Here is a 17605-nt window from a genome sequence, read left to right on the forward strand (position 1 = left end):
GGTGACTGACTGACTGGACTGACTGACTGTGGTGTGGGTGACTGACTGACTACTGTGTGTGTGACTGACTGACGTGAACTGACTGTGATGGACTGTGTGTTGTGACTACTGACTGACTGACTGACTGTGTTGTGCTGACTGACTGACGGGACTGTGTGTGACTGACTGACTGACTGGTGTGGTGTGACTGAGACTGACTGACTGTGTGTGTGACTGACTGACTGACTTGACTGATTGTGATGACTGACTGATGTGACGTGGGGTGTGACTGACTGACTGACTGACTGACTGTGTGTGACTGACTGACTGACTGGACTGACTGCGACTGACTGAACTGCTGACTGTGTGCGTGACTGACTGACTGACTGACTGTGTGCGTGACTGAACTGACTGACGTGTGCGTGACTGAACTGACTGTGTGCGTGACTGACTGACTGTGTGCGTGACTGACTGTGGGCTGACTGACGACTGTGCGTGACTGCTGACTGGTGCCGTGACTGACTGTGTGCGTGAATGACTGTGTGCGTGACTGACTGTGTGCGTGACTGACTGTGTGCGGACTGCTGGACGTGTGCTGACTGACTGACTTGTGTGCGTGACTGACTGACTGTACTGTGTGCGTGACTGACTGACTGACTGTTGCGTGACTGACTGACTGTGTGCGTGACTGACTGACTGTGTGCGTGACTGACTTGACCTGACTGACGTGACTGACTGGTGCGATGACTGACTGAGCTGTGCGTGTGAACTGAACTGTGTGGTGACTGACTGTGTGCGTGACTGACTGTGTGCGTGACTGACTGACTGACTGATGGCTGTGCTGACTGACTGACTGACGTGCGTGACTGACTGACTGACTGTGTGCGTGACTGACTGACTGCTGGTGCGTACTGACTGACTGACTGTGTGCGTGACTGACTAACCACTATCAGATTAGAAGCATAAAGGAGGACTAGACATCTCCCTCAAACTACCACATCCAGATTAAGAGCCATAAGGGAGACTAGACCTGCGCCGTGTGTCTCTGCGCCGTGTGTCTCTGCGCCGTGTGTCTCTGCGCCGTGTGTCTCTGCGCCGTGTGTGTCTCACCTCGGTGAAGAAGTCATGTATGTTGAGTGTGGCCAGCTTGCTGAGGTGTCCGTTGAGGCCCAGAGACATGAAGCCTGTGTACTCGTTAGCCTGATCAATGCAGGCAGAGTCCACCTGGGAGGCCCGGGGCGATATTCAGGCCTGCAGCCAACCCGTTGTGAAAGCTGGACCAGCTCGTCATGTTGGGAGGAAGGTCAATGTTCCCGCTGTTCAGATCTACCACCAGAAACACAGCATTCCATATCAGATTGTGATCAATCCTACACGCATGCATTCTCGACTTACATTCAGACCACAATCACATTGGCACCAAAGACCAATGTAAACATGGCCTGCTGGGCTCTAAATACATTTCTGCTCGGCAGAGTGATCACACACATTGCATTATTTGCCTTGCCCTAAAACACTTAACCAGCTATAATTATGGCTCCAGACTTACTGAAGTGAGCCTTTTGTGAGCTTTCTTGTGGGCTGATGTTCAAAACGCACCCAGACATAGACCTTATATAGACGGAGTAAAGCCTTTTTACTCAGATCTTCAAAGACCTTCAAAGGAAAAACAACATACTCCTGTACTTGATGCTTTGTCATAGCTAGTTCTGTTAACGTGTTTGAAGACACAGACTAGGCGTCCACCCACTCCGCCCGGAGGGGGTGAAAACAAGCTTTGGTGATGAAATTTCACTTCCTTATGTTATAAAATACATTTTTACCAAGACAAATATGATTTTATTCATGTTCTTAATCGTTCTGTGGGGTCTTTCTCTGGCTTGTAATTAACATTATATCCAAAAAGTTAGATTCCGTAAGCTAATAAATCCRATAATAAGCAGCGAGCTCTGTTGACAGAGCGGTGTTGCCTTCTTGCAGTGACTTGAGGATTTTACATGTAGTGGTGGTCTTCTATAAAGTTGTTTCCGGGGGTCACAAAATGCTAAATTAGCATGACACGAGCTGAATGAAATGTAAAAATACTTTGAAAATACTTTTTTTTTTTTAAACTTGGTATACACTCAGTGCTCCGTTCACATTTCACAGAGATGCGCTCGTTTTTGTGAGAAATCTTTGTAAAAGAAGAGGAAGTTCGAATTCCTATGAAAAGCATATACTAAAATATGAAAATAATTCATTGATTTAGTCACCCTAATTTTGGCCATCCTACAAGGTTATAAACTCCAATACCTTTTGAACGGATTATGATAGAGACATGATGTTTGGACCATTGGTTTTTATAGAGGATTATCTACACAATTAACATATTTTTTTACTCATTGGTCAAAATAGGTATTTTTGATTGGACACCCTACATAGACACCTCCTCTCAGACAGAAACGTACACAGGTATGAGAAAGGCCTGAGGGATGCAGTACCAGTAAGGTTGAGTTTAGGCACAGGTAGGGGCTCTGTTGACACAGGGTGGTAGGAGAAGAGAGTCAACAGGCCTCTGCCCACTGGCAGAGCCATGGAACGCTGGCACAGCTGCAGCAGTCTGCCCAGAGAGAAAGCAGGGGGAAGGAGGAGCATCAGAACAAGTCAGCACAACTACAGACCAAATGCTAACTACAGAGCAAACCTACAGTACATGCTTGAAACTAATCAGATTATTCATGGATATAGTCTATATAGGTAATCTAGGATAGCTGCCATCACTTGAACTTGAACAACGTCGCTGACCTCGGCCAGGTGGACCTCGCTGAGCCTGACTGGTCGGGAGCTCTGGAGGAGATGTCTGGCCTCCTGGATATGCAGCTCCTGGCCCCAGATGAGACCTATCACGTCCTGGTTCAGATCACTCATACCAACCTCCTTATCGTCTGCCTCTGTGGTGGCTGGAGCCTCTAGCATCAGCCCCGGACCGCACACACACACTAAAACACACACACACAAACATCAACTCCAAATCCACAAGGTTGTAAAGGATGAAGCCCAAACTATCCAATAACCCCCCAAACTCACACATACAGCTTTGCCTTTGGCCACGGTAACTTTGTGTGCTTTCTTGGTGAGGTCCTTTCGCCCAATCAACAGGCAGACAACCTCTGACCAGTCAGAGCAGGGTTGCTCTCGACACTGGTAGATGGCATCTGATGGGCAGAGCCACACCAAAGAGCATGGATTCCAGGTCTTTCAATGTGAAACCTAAACACATAACATAAATGTAACAGAGTCTCACACTAGCAAAGTCTCTATAACATAGCAACATTAGACAGGCTGTGGAGATGTTTCTAGGCCTAATGTAGAGTCTTACCTGCTGATGTTAGCCAAACAACAAGCTTTTCAGSCAAACTTTCATTTGGAGCGTCAGGCTTCATACTGCTATGTCTGGAAAAGAAACAGGGATTGCAAATGTGTAGAGTTGACAGTGAAAATGAAGTCTTAATTTGGAAAAGCATGGTTAAAACCTTGGGACAAGAGTCTAGTTCGTAGTTGTTACTATTACTAGTGGGACATAAAGCGAGTGAACCCTTCTTGGGGCTTTATAGGGAATCAATAGTCGAAGAAGGAACTGATTCAGGCTAAATGTAAGTTTTTACCTCCTCAAAGCTGCTGCAATTAGTTTTCTTCTGGCCTGTGAGAGCGAGATGAGAGATGCCACGTAGGTCAGTTGTCACAGAACAGGAAGTGTGAAATGGGTCATCAGAGAAAACAGGGGAACGACAAAAGAAGCCAAGAGGCCTTTCAGCCTYACAATCATCACCAGAATGCATACTTCTTTCCAAAATGCCAAAAATGATGTATTTGKAGACTTAACTAAAGGAAAGTTCCACCCAAAAATTATCTTTTGGTATTTGTTTCATTAGTCCATTGTTGATATAGTCCCAAAATGTTTTGCTTKTCAGCAATCATGTTTAAGAAATATAACTTTCAAAATAGAGAAATCATCATCGTATGATGCATTTTGTGTCATATGATGCTAAATACATCATAACGGCCAAATGAACTCGAGGATGGAGACATGGTACAAATGCCTTTCAACCTCTTCAGTGACATGCATGTTGGAGGCATGTGGGCAATGTGTAAGGCATGTCACGGGGATGGTTGTTCGTCATCTTGGGGGCACACTGTTCATTAATCCGACACACACAGAAACCCACCTGGAGAGCTTGGCTAGATACTTCGAAACATCAACTGAAGTGGCATTGCCATTTCCAATCATGTACAGGGCGTAGCTGGGAGAGAAAGAGGCAGAGGAAGACAGAAACAAACGTCAGCGTCTGGTCTGTTGAGACACAGACCGAGAGATGGGGAGTGAGAGAGAGAGAAAGCGAGAGACAGAGATAGACAGTGATGGGGTAAATAGATTCTGTAATTGCATGACAGGCTGTCAGTCTCTCAGTGGTGACGTGCGTCACCTCACTTAGCCTGATGGAAGGAGACGCACAAGGCCTGGTCATCAGCACAGTCTCCTCCACCCCACCCACCTGATTCAGCCCTCCATCCGACCAGGGCTTAATTATAGTGGAGTACACACACACACACACACACACACACACACACACACACACACACACACACACACACACACAAATACAACAGTGCGCTTTCACACGTGCACAGTCTTACTCACACATACATCCCTCTGTCTTTACACACAAGACAAATGTTTCCCTCTCTCCCTAGCATGAAGCATTATATCATAGCCATTTGACATTTAAACAGAGCATGCGTGTCATTGCTTGATGACCCCTTTTAACAAGGAGATCCTATTAGAGCCTGACCTACCATTGGCTCCACTGGGGCTAGGGACTGCCAACCAAGCCAGGGAGGATGATTTGACGTTGGTCACTCAAAATATCCAGAAATGTCTTATTGTCAAAACACTATTTATGTACCATGTCAGTCAGATTGTGAGGTCCTCTAGCTGTGCTGTAGCTAACCAAGCCAAAGGTGATGTCTACTTTCCTCACACCAAGGACAACGTAAATCAGGATTCCCCAACTGGCAGCAATAAGAATGTATATATATATATATTTTTTTTTTAAACAGCAGCAAATCAGCTCCAAGTGATTTTAATTTTGAAAATGTGTTAAAACGTTTTCCCACGCATAATACAGAGATATGTGATCGTATACAAACGTAAGCAAGGTCAATTTGCATACTACAAATGATTAGTATTTATGTTTTGTCCCCTTGACCATCCRCTCAAGAAAAAAACTAAATAAATTGTACCATGGCTGAATATACACTGCTCAAAAAAATAAAGGGAACACTAAAATAACACATCCTAGATCTGAATGAATGAAATATTCTTATTAAATACTTTTTTCTTTACATAGTTGAATGTGCTGACAACAAACTCACACAAAAATTATCAATGGAAATCAAAATGTATCAACCCAATGGAGGTCTGGATTTGGAGTCACACTCAAAATTAAAGTGGAAAACCACACTACAGGCTGATCCAACTTTGATGTAATGTCCTTAAACAAGTCAAAATGAGGCTCAGTAGTGTGTGTGGCCTCCACGTGCCTGTATGACCTCCCTACAATGCTGGGCATGCTCCTGATGAGGTGGCGGATGGTCTCCTGAGGGATCTCCTCCCAGACCTGGATTAAGCATCCGCCAACTCCTGACAGTCTGTGGTGCACGTGGCGTTGGTGGATGGAGCGAGACATGATGTCCCAGATGTGCTCAATTGGATTCAGGTCTGGGGACGGGCGGGCCAGTCCATAGCATCAATGCCTTCCTCTTGCAGGAACTGCTGACACACTCCAGCCACATGAGGTCTAGCATTGTCTTGCATTAGGAGGAACCCGGGCCAACGCACCACACATATGGTCTCACAAGGGGTCTGAGGATCTCATCTCGGTACCTAATGGCAGTCAGGCTACCTCTGGCGAGCACATGGAGGGCTGTGCGGCCCCCCAAAGAAATGCCACCCTACACCATGACTGACCCACCGCCAAACCGGTCATGCTGGAGGATGCTGCAGGCAGCAGAACGTTCTCCACGGCGTCTCCAGACTCTGGCACATGTGCTCATGTGCTCAGTGTGAACCTGCTTTCATCTGTGAAGAGCACAGGGCACCAGTGGCGAATTTGCCAATCTTGGTGTTCTCTGGCAAATGCCAAGCGTCCTGCACGGTGTTGGGCTGTAAGCACGACCCCCACCTGTGGACGTCGGGCCCTCATACCACCCTCATGGAGTCTGTTTCTGACCGTTTGAGCAGACACATGCACTTTGTGGCCTGCTGAGGTCATTTTGCAGGGTTCTGGCAGTGCTCCACCTGCTCTCTCTTGCACAAAGGCGGAGGTAGCGGTCCTGCTGCTGGTTTGTTGCCTCCTACGGCCTCCTCCACGTTTCGTGATGTACTGGCCTGTCTCCTGGTAGCGCCTCCATGCTCTGGACACTACGCTGACAGACACAGCAAACCTTCTTGCCACAGCTCGCATTGATGTGCCATCCTGGATGAGCTGCACTACCTGAGCCACTTGTGTGGGTTGTAGACTCCGTCTCATGCTACCACTAGAGTGAAAGCACCGCCAGCATTCAAAAGTGACCAAAACATCAGCCAGGAAGCAAGGAACTGAGAAGTGGTCTGTGGTCACCACCTGCAGAACCACTCCTTTATTGGGGGTGTCTTGCTAATTGCCTATAATTTCCACCTTTTGTCTATACCATTTGCACAACAGCATGTGAAATTTATTGTCAATCAGTGTTGCTTCCTAAGTGGACAGTTTGATTTCACAGAAGTGTGATTGACTTGGAGTTACATTGTGTTGTTTAAGTGTTCCCTTTATTTTTTTGAGCAGTGTAGTTGATGATCCCTAATGTAAACGTTAATTCCCTTGCAGGGTTTTCAGTTGTCAGTGGCACCCCCTACTGGAGATGTTGATATTGCAAGACAACTCTAAACTCCCACATGCATTATGTCTTGTGGGGAAAAAAGTGTATTCTACACATTTCCAGAGCGATATATATGGCTCCGTATATTTCCTTCCCTTGTCATCATGAGGCAAAGATGGACACAGTGTATGAAAATAAACAACAATGATGATAGCATACCAGCACCAGTAGTTTGGTCCTCTCACAGATGCCGGGCAGGTAGGTGCTACCTCCTCATCCTTCAGACAGCTGCTGAGCCAGCTGAACACACGGAGGCTCCGCTCTCAGGAAGCACGGACGCAGCATCTAGGCTGCAGTAGAGGGAGGGGCCACAGAGACAGTCATTCAAGTGGTCACAACAGGCTCTGCGACTACAGACTGACCATGACAACAGACATCTGTCCTTATCACTCGGAGTCAAACCATCCTTTCAAAATCACTAAGAGCAATACGTTTTTTTTCAATGTCCATCAGGGAGAGCAAAAGTACAGATTGATACACTTCTTCAGCTGCAGATCTCCATTAATAAACAATACAGTAATTAGCAGCGTGGCATAAGAGTAATTTAATCAACACTTGATACCCGAGCAGCTCAATCCTCATCATGAACCACCTACACAGCCAGCTCAACAACATAGCAAGCCAGCAATTGACCGTTAATTAACATAAACACATTTAGCATCTCCTGGCTCCCACACAGCCTACAAGCCACTGATGCAGACCTTTGGAACAGCTACATTTTTAAAAGTCCAATATATCCATTTAATGTAGCATACACAATCACAATAAATCCATTATTTTAGACAGGTCTAAAGAAACATGATAAAGAAAATGTATATTTCAGAGGAACAGAATAGCATACTCCRTCCTTATTTTAGGCCCTGATGTGGCCATGCCATATGGCTGTGGGCTACACTAGTTCATTTAGAAGACAAAATTTGCTTAATATTCCATGGCTTTTTAAAATTATTTTATAGTATGAAGAATACAATTGAACATAGCTGAATAAAATAGAAAGGATATTTGCTCCAAACGATTTCCAAGGAAGTACGCGGCTATTCTGTGTTAAGCGGTTAACAGAGAAACAGGTACTCCTATATGCTTCATTTAGAGTTATTAATGCAACTTTAGTTGTTCTATGTTTTGATTTTTAATACATTCTAAGGCTGCATGATGCAACTCTAATCAGGATTTGAAAAAAGTTGTTTCTTGCCTTACTGCACACGTTGGGCATTATTTACAAGTGATAGTATTGTCACCCATCAGACTATTCTTAATTTAATGTTGTCTTTACATATACTAAATAATACAGGTGTTAAATTAGTTTTGATTAAGAATGGACATTTATCATGCACCTGTCTCGGAACAGGGGCATGGGGAAGAAATGTCATCTACTCACTTAAATAGCGAATGGAGAAGCTTCTCCGGTGGTTCATTTTCATACCAGCCAGGTAGGCTATACTCCTGTTGTAAAGAGAAGCAATGTGCTTAAAATTAGGAAAAGTTGAGAAATAAACATAGTAGGCCTAGCCTATAGAAAGCTGATGGGATCCTCTTTTTTTAGAGAAGCCATTAAATCTCTTTCTCATGCAATTGCATAGCCTATAGGAATATCGATAAACATGAGTTCATGGGCTCTCATGAAGTGTTTGATTTGATTTTTCTAAAACATTTGCATTGATGTCAGAGTGATTAGAGGGACAATAGAGTGCTGAGTACCAGGCAGGCTGGGTTAGCTGTAGTGACGTCATTGACATACAGGCCTAGCCAGGTTGCCAGATTGGTTTCTGCTTTAGTTTAGCTACTGTAACTCTTTATACAGTATGTATAGCAATGAMAATGAAAAAAATAAGGATAAAACCTAGCGGTCAAACAGGGAAATGGTTCCAATCTTTTTTCCACCATTCGTTTTTCCTATARAGGATTTTGGAAACACTTAAAATAAGGGCTGTGTTTTGTGTAGGCTTACCTTGGCGTGATGTTTTGATAACCATGTAAATCTCTTTACAAATCCCTGCAAGCTCCTGCATGTCATCTCTAGTTGACACCTTTACCAACAGGTTGTGTCAATTTAAAACTTGCACAAGACAGTTCACAGAATTGTTCATTTAAAAGAAATTTAGCAAACGTATCGATTACGACATTTTGCTAACATTAGTTAATCCAGAGATTCCAACCTTTGCCTCAATTACGCAGTCTCGTCCATAATCATCATGGCATTTGTAGTTCTTTATGATAGCCACATTAGCAGCTAATAAGCGTTTCGTTTTGGGGGGTAAATGCAGGTGAATATATTGATAAAAGTCACCTTGTACTAGAGGGATTTACATGGTTATCAAAACATCACACCAGGGTAAGCCTACACGAAACACAGCCCTTATTTTAAGTATTTCTAAAATCCCCTATGGGAAAATGAATGGTGGAAAAAGGATTGGAACCATTTCCCTGTTATGGSTATAATGACTCATACTGTGGTACTATATCGGCTGAAGCACTAACTGTTGTGTCGACCAGCCTGGTAACACTAGATGACCAGGACACTAAACAAGGCCCAAATAACAGCTAAGCAATTCAAGTGCCAGTTGATTCTACCACTTCAGCCCTTCTTTTGATGTCAGTGGGACTGCTGACGAGGCCACTTGACATACTTGAAACCTTTTAATGCCATTTTCTAATCCTGTTAATATACACGTTTTACGAGACCATATTAATTTTGTTTCATGGAGCAGTGATTCATCAGGCATACTTTTTTCATTTAAATGTTTAACAGCTTCATGAAATTGTTGTGTTTGTTCTGAATTTAAAAGCTTTATTAAACAGATGTACCTGTGACCTGCTTCAGTTTGCGTCAGCCATTCAAAAGGTCATTCGAGAGTTTATCACTCGTGGACAGACGCACGTCACAATGGGATGGTATTATGGTGTCTGTCAAAAGACTGTGGGATGCGATGACGAACAAGGAACTTTGTCCTGGAGAACTGATTTTTTTGACGATGATCATTTGGACAAATCACAATTTCGCTGGTGTTCGCATCTTTCGAATTCCAGAAGGAGAAGCACACATGCATTGACAGAGTTTTGTTTAAGGGGGGGGAGACTTCACTAGACTGGTTAGTAACTTTTCACATAAACTCATAAAAAAAAGAAATGTCCTCTCACTGTTAACTGCGTCTATTTTCAGTAAACTTAACATGTGTAAATATTTGTATGAACATAACAAGATTCAACAACTGAGACATAAACTGAACAAGTTCCACAGACATGTGACTAACAGAAATGGAATAATGTGTCCCTGAACAAAGGGGGAGCCAAAATCAAAAGTAACAGTCAGTATCTGGTGTGGCCACCAGCTGCATTAAGTACTGCAGTGCATCTCCTCCTCATGGACTGCACCAGTTTTGCCAGTTCTTGCTGTGAGATGTTACCCCACTCTTCCACCAAGGCACTTGCAAGTTTCTGGGGGGAATGGCCCTAGCCTCACACCCTCCGATCCAACAGGTTCCAGACGTGCTCAATGGGATTGAGATCTGGGCTCTTCATTGGCCATGGCAGAACACTGACATTCCTGTCTTACAGGAAATCACGCACAGAACGAGCAGTATGGCTGGTAGCATTGTCATGCTGGAGGGTCATGTCAGGATGAGCCTGCAGGAAGGGTACCACATGAGGGAGGAGGATGTCTTCCCAGTAACGCACAGAGTTAAGATTGCCTGCAATGACAACAAGCTCAGTCCGATGATGCTATGACACACCGCCCCAGACCATGACAGACCCTCCACCTCCAAATCGATCCCGCTCCAGAGTACAGGCCTCGGTGTAACGCTCATTCCTTCAACGATAAACGTGAATCCGACCATCACCCCTGGTGAGACATATCCGCGACTCGTCAGTGAAAAGCATTTTTTGCCAGTCCTGTCTGGTCCAGCGACGGTGGGTTTGAGCCCATAGGCGACGTTGTTGCCGGTGATGTCTGGTGAGGATCTGCCTTACAACAGGCCTACAAGCCCTCAGTCCAGCCTTTCTCAGCCTATTGCGGACAGTCTGAGCACTGGAGGAATTGTGCGTTCCTGGAGTAACTCGGCAGTTGTTGTTGCCATCCTGTACAAGTCCAGCAAGTGTGATGTTTGGATGTACCGATCCTGTTCAGGTGTTGTTACACGTGGTCTGCCACTGCGAGGACAATCAGCTGTCTGTCTTGTCTCCCTGCAGCGCTGTCTTAGGCGTCTCAGTACGGACATTGCAATTTATTTCCCTGGCCACATCTGCATGTCTCCTTGCAGCATGCCTGAGGCACGTTCCTGCAGATGAGCAGCGACCCTGGGCATCTTTCTTTTGGTGTTTTTCAGAGTCAGTAGAAAGGCCTCTTTAGTGTCTTAAGTTTTCATAACTGGGACCTTAATTGCCTACCGTCTGTAATCTGTTAGTGTCTTAACGACCGTTCCACAGGGGCATGTTCATTAATTGTTTATGGTTCATTGAACAAGCATGGGAAACAGTGTTTAAACACTTTACAATGAAGATCTGTGAAGTTATTTGGATTTTTACGAATTATCTTTGAAAGACAGGATCCTGAAAAAGGGACATTTCTTTTTTTGCTGAGTTTACATCTCCCCCCCAGAACCTAATCGAACATCTGATGCAATTAAACATGATTTCTGGGTTTCGGATTGTGAAGACACAGAACATCCAGTACCTGGCCAGCTGTTGCAGGAGGCCCAGCAGTGATCGCCCATCCGCTCCTCATCYATCTTCAGCACATACAGGGCTGGGATGTGGGGGGAAGAGCGGGGCAAAGGGGTCCAGATGCAGGGCAGGGGTGGAAGAGAAAGACTGTTCACAACCAGAGGTTTCGGTAGACTTTAGACTCACACACATCGCCGAACACCATCTGTCTTTGGTAGTCTAAGCACTGTAGTCCCAGTCCTGGTGTATTATATTACACACACACACCCCAAAACACACACCCAAAAACTCACAAAAGGTGAAGGACCAATATTTTGGCCTGGTCTGAATCAACCATTTCCTGATGACCTCCACATGCACTTCCTTTCTTATTAAGTAACAGCTCTCAGCCAGAGAGTGAACTCTACACGACTCCTCCCGATCTCAACTGCGCACTCCCGACCCTGGGCCATGACCCCTGCCAGGATTCCATGCTACAGTACAGCGTTACTTCACTTCAGCCCATGGCTTTCTTAACGCCACTCACATTCCACATGAATTAATAATGCACAGGACAAACGGATTTAAAAAAAAGAAGCACTACAGGTTATTTATCAACCTTAGTCATCTTCACTACGTCATTAGCTTTAAAAAAAAAAATGCATACATCAATAAATAATATACTGCACTTGGAACAGAATTTCAAATAAAATATTAAGCAAAGTAGTGAACTACAGTTAACTGCCAAAATAAAGGAAACACCAACATAAAGTGTCTTAATAGGGCATTGGGCCACCAGGAGGCCCCAGAACAGCTTCAATGCACCTTAGCATAGATTCTACATGTGTCTGGAACTATTGGACGGATGCAACATCATTCTTCCACAAGAAAATTCATAATTTTGTGTTTTGTTGATGGTGGCACCACTCCAGAATCTCCCATAAGTGTTCAATTGAGTTGCGATATGGTGACTGACAGACACACACACTTTAAATAAAGGTTAAATAAAATAAACAAAAAATGAAACCCCCTAGGCTCCTTTGAGACCTCTCTTTCAGTCACAGATATCTCTTCTAGCCATGGTAGCTAAAATAATGGGCAACTGGGCATTTTATACATGACCCTAAGCATGATGGGATGTTAATTGCTTAATTACCTCAGGAATCACACCTGTGTGAAAGCACCTGCTTTCAATATACCTTGTAGCCCTCACTTACTCACGTGTTTCCTTTATTTTGGCAGTTACCTGTGTATATGAACTCAACATATTTCTGTAATCCTGTTTCGCATTACAGAAAAACAAATTCACCCAGAAGTTGACCTCATCGCTACCTTCTTTTAGTCTGTCTGGATTCAGAGCTTGAAAGTCACAGGAACTGGTGGCATTAACGACTTCCACGTACAGCATGGCCTATGGGGTGTTTTCTTTTAAACTTTTCACAAATTCACCTACAACTCCAGCACCTGCAAAAAGTATCTGGATGTGCGTATCTTCTTCAGCTTTCTGGTAAACCATACCCATCTCCTTCGACCCCGTGTCGGACGTCCGGGCCTTCTTTGGTGCAACCACTGGAGAGGGGCACTTCAAAATGGCGCTGTGGAGGGGGAACACAAAGGTCAAGAGCATGGTGGGGCTACAGACCCATTAACCATGTGATTAACAGCATAGGGCTTTCCTGTGTTGCCTTGGCAACATACCATCTGTGGCATCAGCTATGTATCTAGTTCAGAGATGCGCCGGGCTTTGGTGACATTGGTGTGACCTAGATTGAGGCCCTTCTATGTACTTGGGTATATACTGTACATTCAGTAAGACTATCCTCCTAACAGGCCCTTCACTGTCTACGTTGTGTCACTCCCTCTCCTGTGAATTTCAGCACTGTTGCGACTGATGTTGCATTTCCAGCCCAGCCGCTCCGTGTTGTAGCCCATGAGAATCATGAAGCAGGTGACAAAAAGGTTACACTCCAGGTGTGCGCTAGGGCCCCCCGGGGTCATTGTAGATGTTGTACCACTTCACCAGCAACTTCATGGCCATGTCCTTGGGCAGGATGAAGCGCACCGCCTGGAGGCAATTTGTCCCTAAGAACACCAGGGGGATGAGGAAGCATATGGAAGACGGTGCACAATGGCATCAAAAGGGTTATAACACAGTAAATGTACATTTGTATCTATCACACGCTGATTTGTATAATTGTGTTATTTATCTATTTTCAACAGCGGAGTGATTGAAATAATATATCTATATTTATTGTGCGTAATTGAAGTTCCATTGACATCAAATGACACGAAAGTCTGTGCAGTTAAGCATGAGAATCTCAAATTAGGATTCGAGCATTACTGAATATGTGTTGTAAGAAGTGTTGCCAACTTCTTACAGAATTCGCACACATACTGTTGGATTCGAGGGCTCCAGACCCCACAGTGAATTCACACACATAGGAATCGAAGGCTCCAGACCCCACAGTGATTAGTGTCCGTGCCGTCCCCCAGGTTCACCCTATCAGACAGGTAATTAACTCCACTGTAATCTTTAATTGGACATCAAACTCCAAAAGGTCAAGACAGAGAAGGAGAAATGCCATTTCATTAGACTGAGAAGTCCCGGCATTGGGATCAAATAGGCACTAATGAACAACACTATGCGGTAATTGGTAATGGCTTCACAACACAAAAGATGAGAGGATCAAAGACTAGGAGGTTCACATCTAAACGAAGCCAAATACCTTACAAAAACACACAAAAAGTCAATTAGAGTTGAAAGGCAAATACCAGTACACCCCGAGTGCTCCATTTCCTCAATTACAGTGTAAAATGATACGCTATTAAGCTTGAATACAGCTGGGTAGAAAGATGACCCATAGCATGTTTTACAAGTGCATGCATGTTCTGATGGATAACGCTGCATCAACAGAGGCTCAGAAGTCACCACCGGAAAAGTGTGTGAATCAGTCAGTGTTTCAGTATAGGTCGTCATAGACACAAAGTAAATTACCCMAAAAAAAAGACCCATCCTTAGATACCCTTTTTGTCACCCTTTTAGTGTATTTAACCCCATTACCAGATGGAGTAAAGACGTCAACCAGGAAGGAACCAAGGTTAATATAACCACCGACTGACAGAAATGGTCTTACGTTATAGCAATAACATACCTGAACACTGACTTCCATTATATACCAGCACTAGTGATTGTGCCACTGAAAACAAGGATAGAAAAAGAGCAGAATCATCTCTCCATCATCTATACCCCAATACCTCCTTTCCAACCTCATCAACATCATGTTCCAGGGCATCCCTTGTCCCCCCAACTGAGCTGGATAATCCACGCTCCAGGGACCAATCACAAGTTTTAGGCTAAATTAAGGCATGGAAATGCCACAATAACAAACAGCACCCAGAACTGCCTGGCGTGGAGTAGCTGCTGTGGTGATGTCCTCGTAATGCCTTATCCAGAGAGTGGAGTGTGTGTGCATGCTTTGTGTGTGCGTGTGCATGCTTTGTGCGTGTATGCTCTGCGTGTGCGTGCACATGCGTGATTTGTGGGTGCATGCGTGATTTGTGTGTGCTTTGAATGTATGCTTTGTGTTCGTGCATGTATGCTTTGGGTGTATGCTTTGAGTGCGCATGCATGTTTTGTGTGAGTGCGTGAGCTTTGTGTGCGTGTTTATGCTTTGTGTATGTGTGTTTATGCATGTGCTTTGTGTGGGCGTGCGTGCGTGCGTGCGTATGCTTTGGTGTGCTTTTTGTGTGTGTGTGTGTTTATGCATGTGCTTTGTGTGTTGTGTGTGTGTGTGCTTATGCTTTGTGTGTGCGTGCGCATGAGTGTATGCGTGCAGGTGTGTGTGTGTATGTAGTGTGTGTGCTTGTATGCTTTTATATGTGCGTGCGTGTGTGTATGCTTTGTGTGTGTGTGCTTTCTTGCGTGTGTGTGCGTGCGTGTATGCTTTGTGTGTGTATGCTGTGTGTGTGTGCGTATGTATTGTTTGTGTGTGTGCGTGCTTGCTTTGTGTGTTGTGTGTGCGCGAGTGTGTATGCGCTTTGTGTGTGCGCGTGAGTGTATGCGTGCGGGTGTGTGTGTGCTTTGTGCGTGTGTGTATGCTTGTGTGTGTATGCGTGTGTGTTTATGCTTGTATGCGTGTATGCTTTGTGTGTGTGTATGCTTGTGTGCTTGTGTGTGTGTGTGTATGCGCTTTGTGTGTGTGTGTGTATACTTGTGTTTGTTTGTTTACGCTTGTTTGTGTATGCTTTGTGTGTGTGTGTGTATGCTTTTTGTGTGTATATGCTTTGTGTGTGTATGCTTTGTGTGTGTCTGTCTGTATGCTTTGTTTTTGTGTGGTTGGGTATGCTTTGTTTTTGTGTGTGTGCATGCGTGTGTATGCTGTGTGTGTGTGCGTGCATGCGTGTGTGTGTGTGTGTGTATGTGAGTATGCTTGGTGTGTGTGTGTGAGTATGCTTGGTGTGTGGGTGTGCGTGAGTATGGTTGGTGTGTGGGTGTATGCTTGGTGTGTGTGTGTATGCTTGGTGTGTGTGTGTGTCATATGGCGAGCCAGGAGATATTCGACTGTGTGGGGTAGGGATGCCAATAGACATTTGGGGAGAGGGGGCTAAATAACAGAGTAGAACACAAAAATTAGGGGTTCTGAGTTTAGGGGAAAGTGAGTGTGTAGGTACGAGTGAGGAAGGGTGGGGTCCCCTTAGGTTTACGTCAATGTGACAGCAGGAGGTTGGGAGCACTTAAACCCAATTTTCAGGCCATCAACGCTGGATGACTCAGCTGTGTGACATCGAATCCAATGCCCAATCTCGCCACACACATTGGTTTTGCACATTGTCATGTTAACCTTACCCAGCCCTGAGGTAGCAATTTCAGGGCTAGTTCTCCTCAGCATTGTGGCATTGCTTAGCTCCTACAAAAAACTAACAGAGAGATATGGATCATTTGAGATCTACATGTCACTCAACGCTCTTGAATGTTACATATTGCTGAATAATTTTACATACATTAAGATATCAGGAGATAAATATCTAATCAATATGACATGTTTTATAACCTACTCAATTGGACTTTGACATTTACAAATCTTTTCAAAAACATCTGTTAAAAGTAGTTTGCTCAGAAGGGCATGGAAATGACTGACAGGTCTGGGAGAGAAGGTCCCTTGGCTGAATGGCATGTCTTTACCGGTCTTGACAAAACTACCCCTTGCAGGTAACAATGTGGACCCAGAGAGCTGTGACCTTATTGGACCCAGTAAACATACCAGCATGCCTCTGGTGCTCAGTTCTGTTCTATACACAGGCGGAGCTTTTCTATGTTACAATACAGAAAAATGTATTAATTAGCGTCCATTCAAGAAACATTTACCCCTTGAGGTCCATGTACTCACCTCCCAACAAGCCAGACCCACACACTCATTATACCCTCCCCCTTTCATACATATCAATACACACACACACCAGGGTGACACTGCTGCTGAAGGGGTCTCCGAGGGTGTGGATGTAGGGTACAGACTTGGAARATGTAGTCACCCAGACAGGAGGGCCCGTGGTGCTTGGTAGAGCCCCTCAGCTCTGATACAGGAGAGAGCACTGCCACCTGGCCAACAGAAAGGGAGGAGGGACAAACAGAACACTTAAATCAGCTACCCAGGACGTATAGACACAATCAAGAAGATTAGTGCCAAGTTGGGGGAACTAATCCATTTCAGCTCTACATTCTAGAGCAATTCAGGACACAGAAATCTACAGGACACAGAAAGCTACAGTACACAGAAAGCTGAACACCTTGGAGGCCTGGCAGCTCAGCTCCCTGCAGAAGCAGTGTTGTTAACCCCTCTCACAGACCATAACTGTATAGCAACCAGATATTTACTGTAGAAGCCAGATATTTACTGTACAAGCCAGATATTTACTGTAGAAGCCAGATATTTTATACATCTATGGCTCTTTTTCAATGCTTTTAAATCTTCCCGATGTCAATGGGTATTTGCTGTGTGTATGTACATGTATTTTTATGCAGCACAAGAAC

At 44.6% G+C, this 17605-nt stretch overlaps 1 protein-coding gene across 1 annotated transcript in view; it reads right to left on the reverse strand.

The window, feature by feature from the left end:
* Positions 1 to 17027, reverse strand: part of LOC111951734 (anaphase-promoting complex subunit 1-like) — a 35988-nt gene extending 18961 nt beyond the window's left edge. Inside the window, exons 1-10 of the transcript XR_011474086.1 lie at positions 13096 to 17027; positions 11609 to 11680; positions 7096 to 7226; positions 4185 to 4259; positions 3624 to 3658; positions 3338 to 3411; positions 3046 to 3228; positions 2764 to 2957; positions 2460 to 2578; positions 1090 to 1305 (exon numbers count right to left, since the gene is read on the reverse strand). The gene's annotated coding sequence lies outside the window, so the exon portion shown is untranslated. The remainder of the gene's footprint in view (positions 1 to 1089; positions 1306 to 2459; positions 2579 to 2763; positions 2958 to 3045; positions 3229 to 3337; positions 3412 to 3623; positions 3659 to 4184; positions 4260 to 7095; positions 7227 to 11608; positions 11681 to 13095) is intronic.
* Positions 17028 to 17605: the final 578 nt, after the last annotated feature.

The sequence above is a fragment of the Salvelinus sp. IW2-2015 genome, linkage group LG25 (assembly GCF_002910315.2).
Source record: "Salvelinus sp. IW2-2015 linkage group LG25, ASM291031v2, whole genome shotgun sequence".
NCBI classification, from domain to species: Eukaryota; Metazoa; Chordata; class Actinopteri; order Salmoniformes; family Salmonidae; genus Salvelinus; species Salvelinus sp. IW2-2015.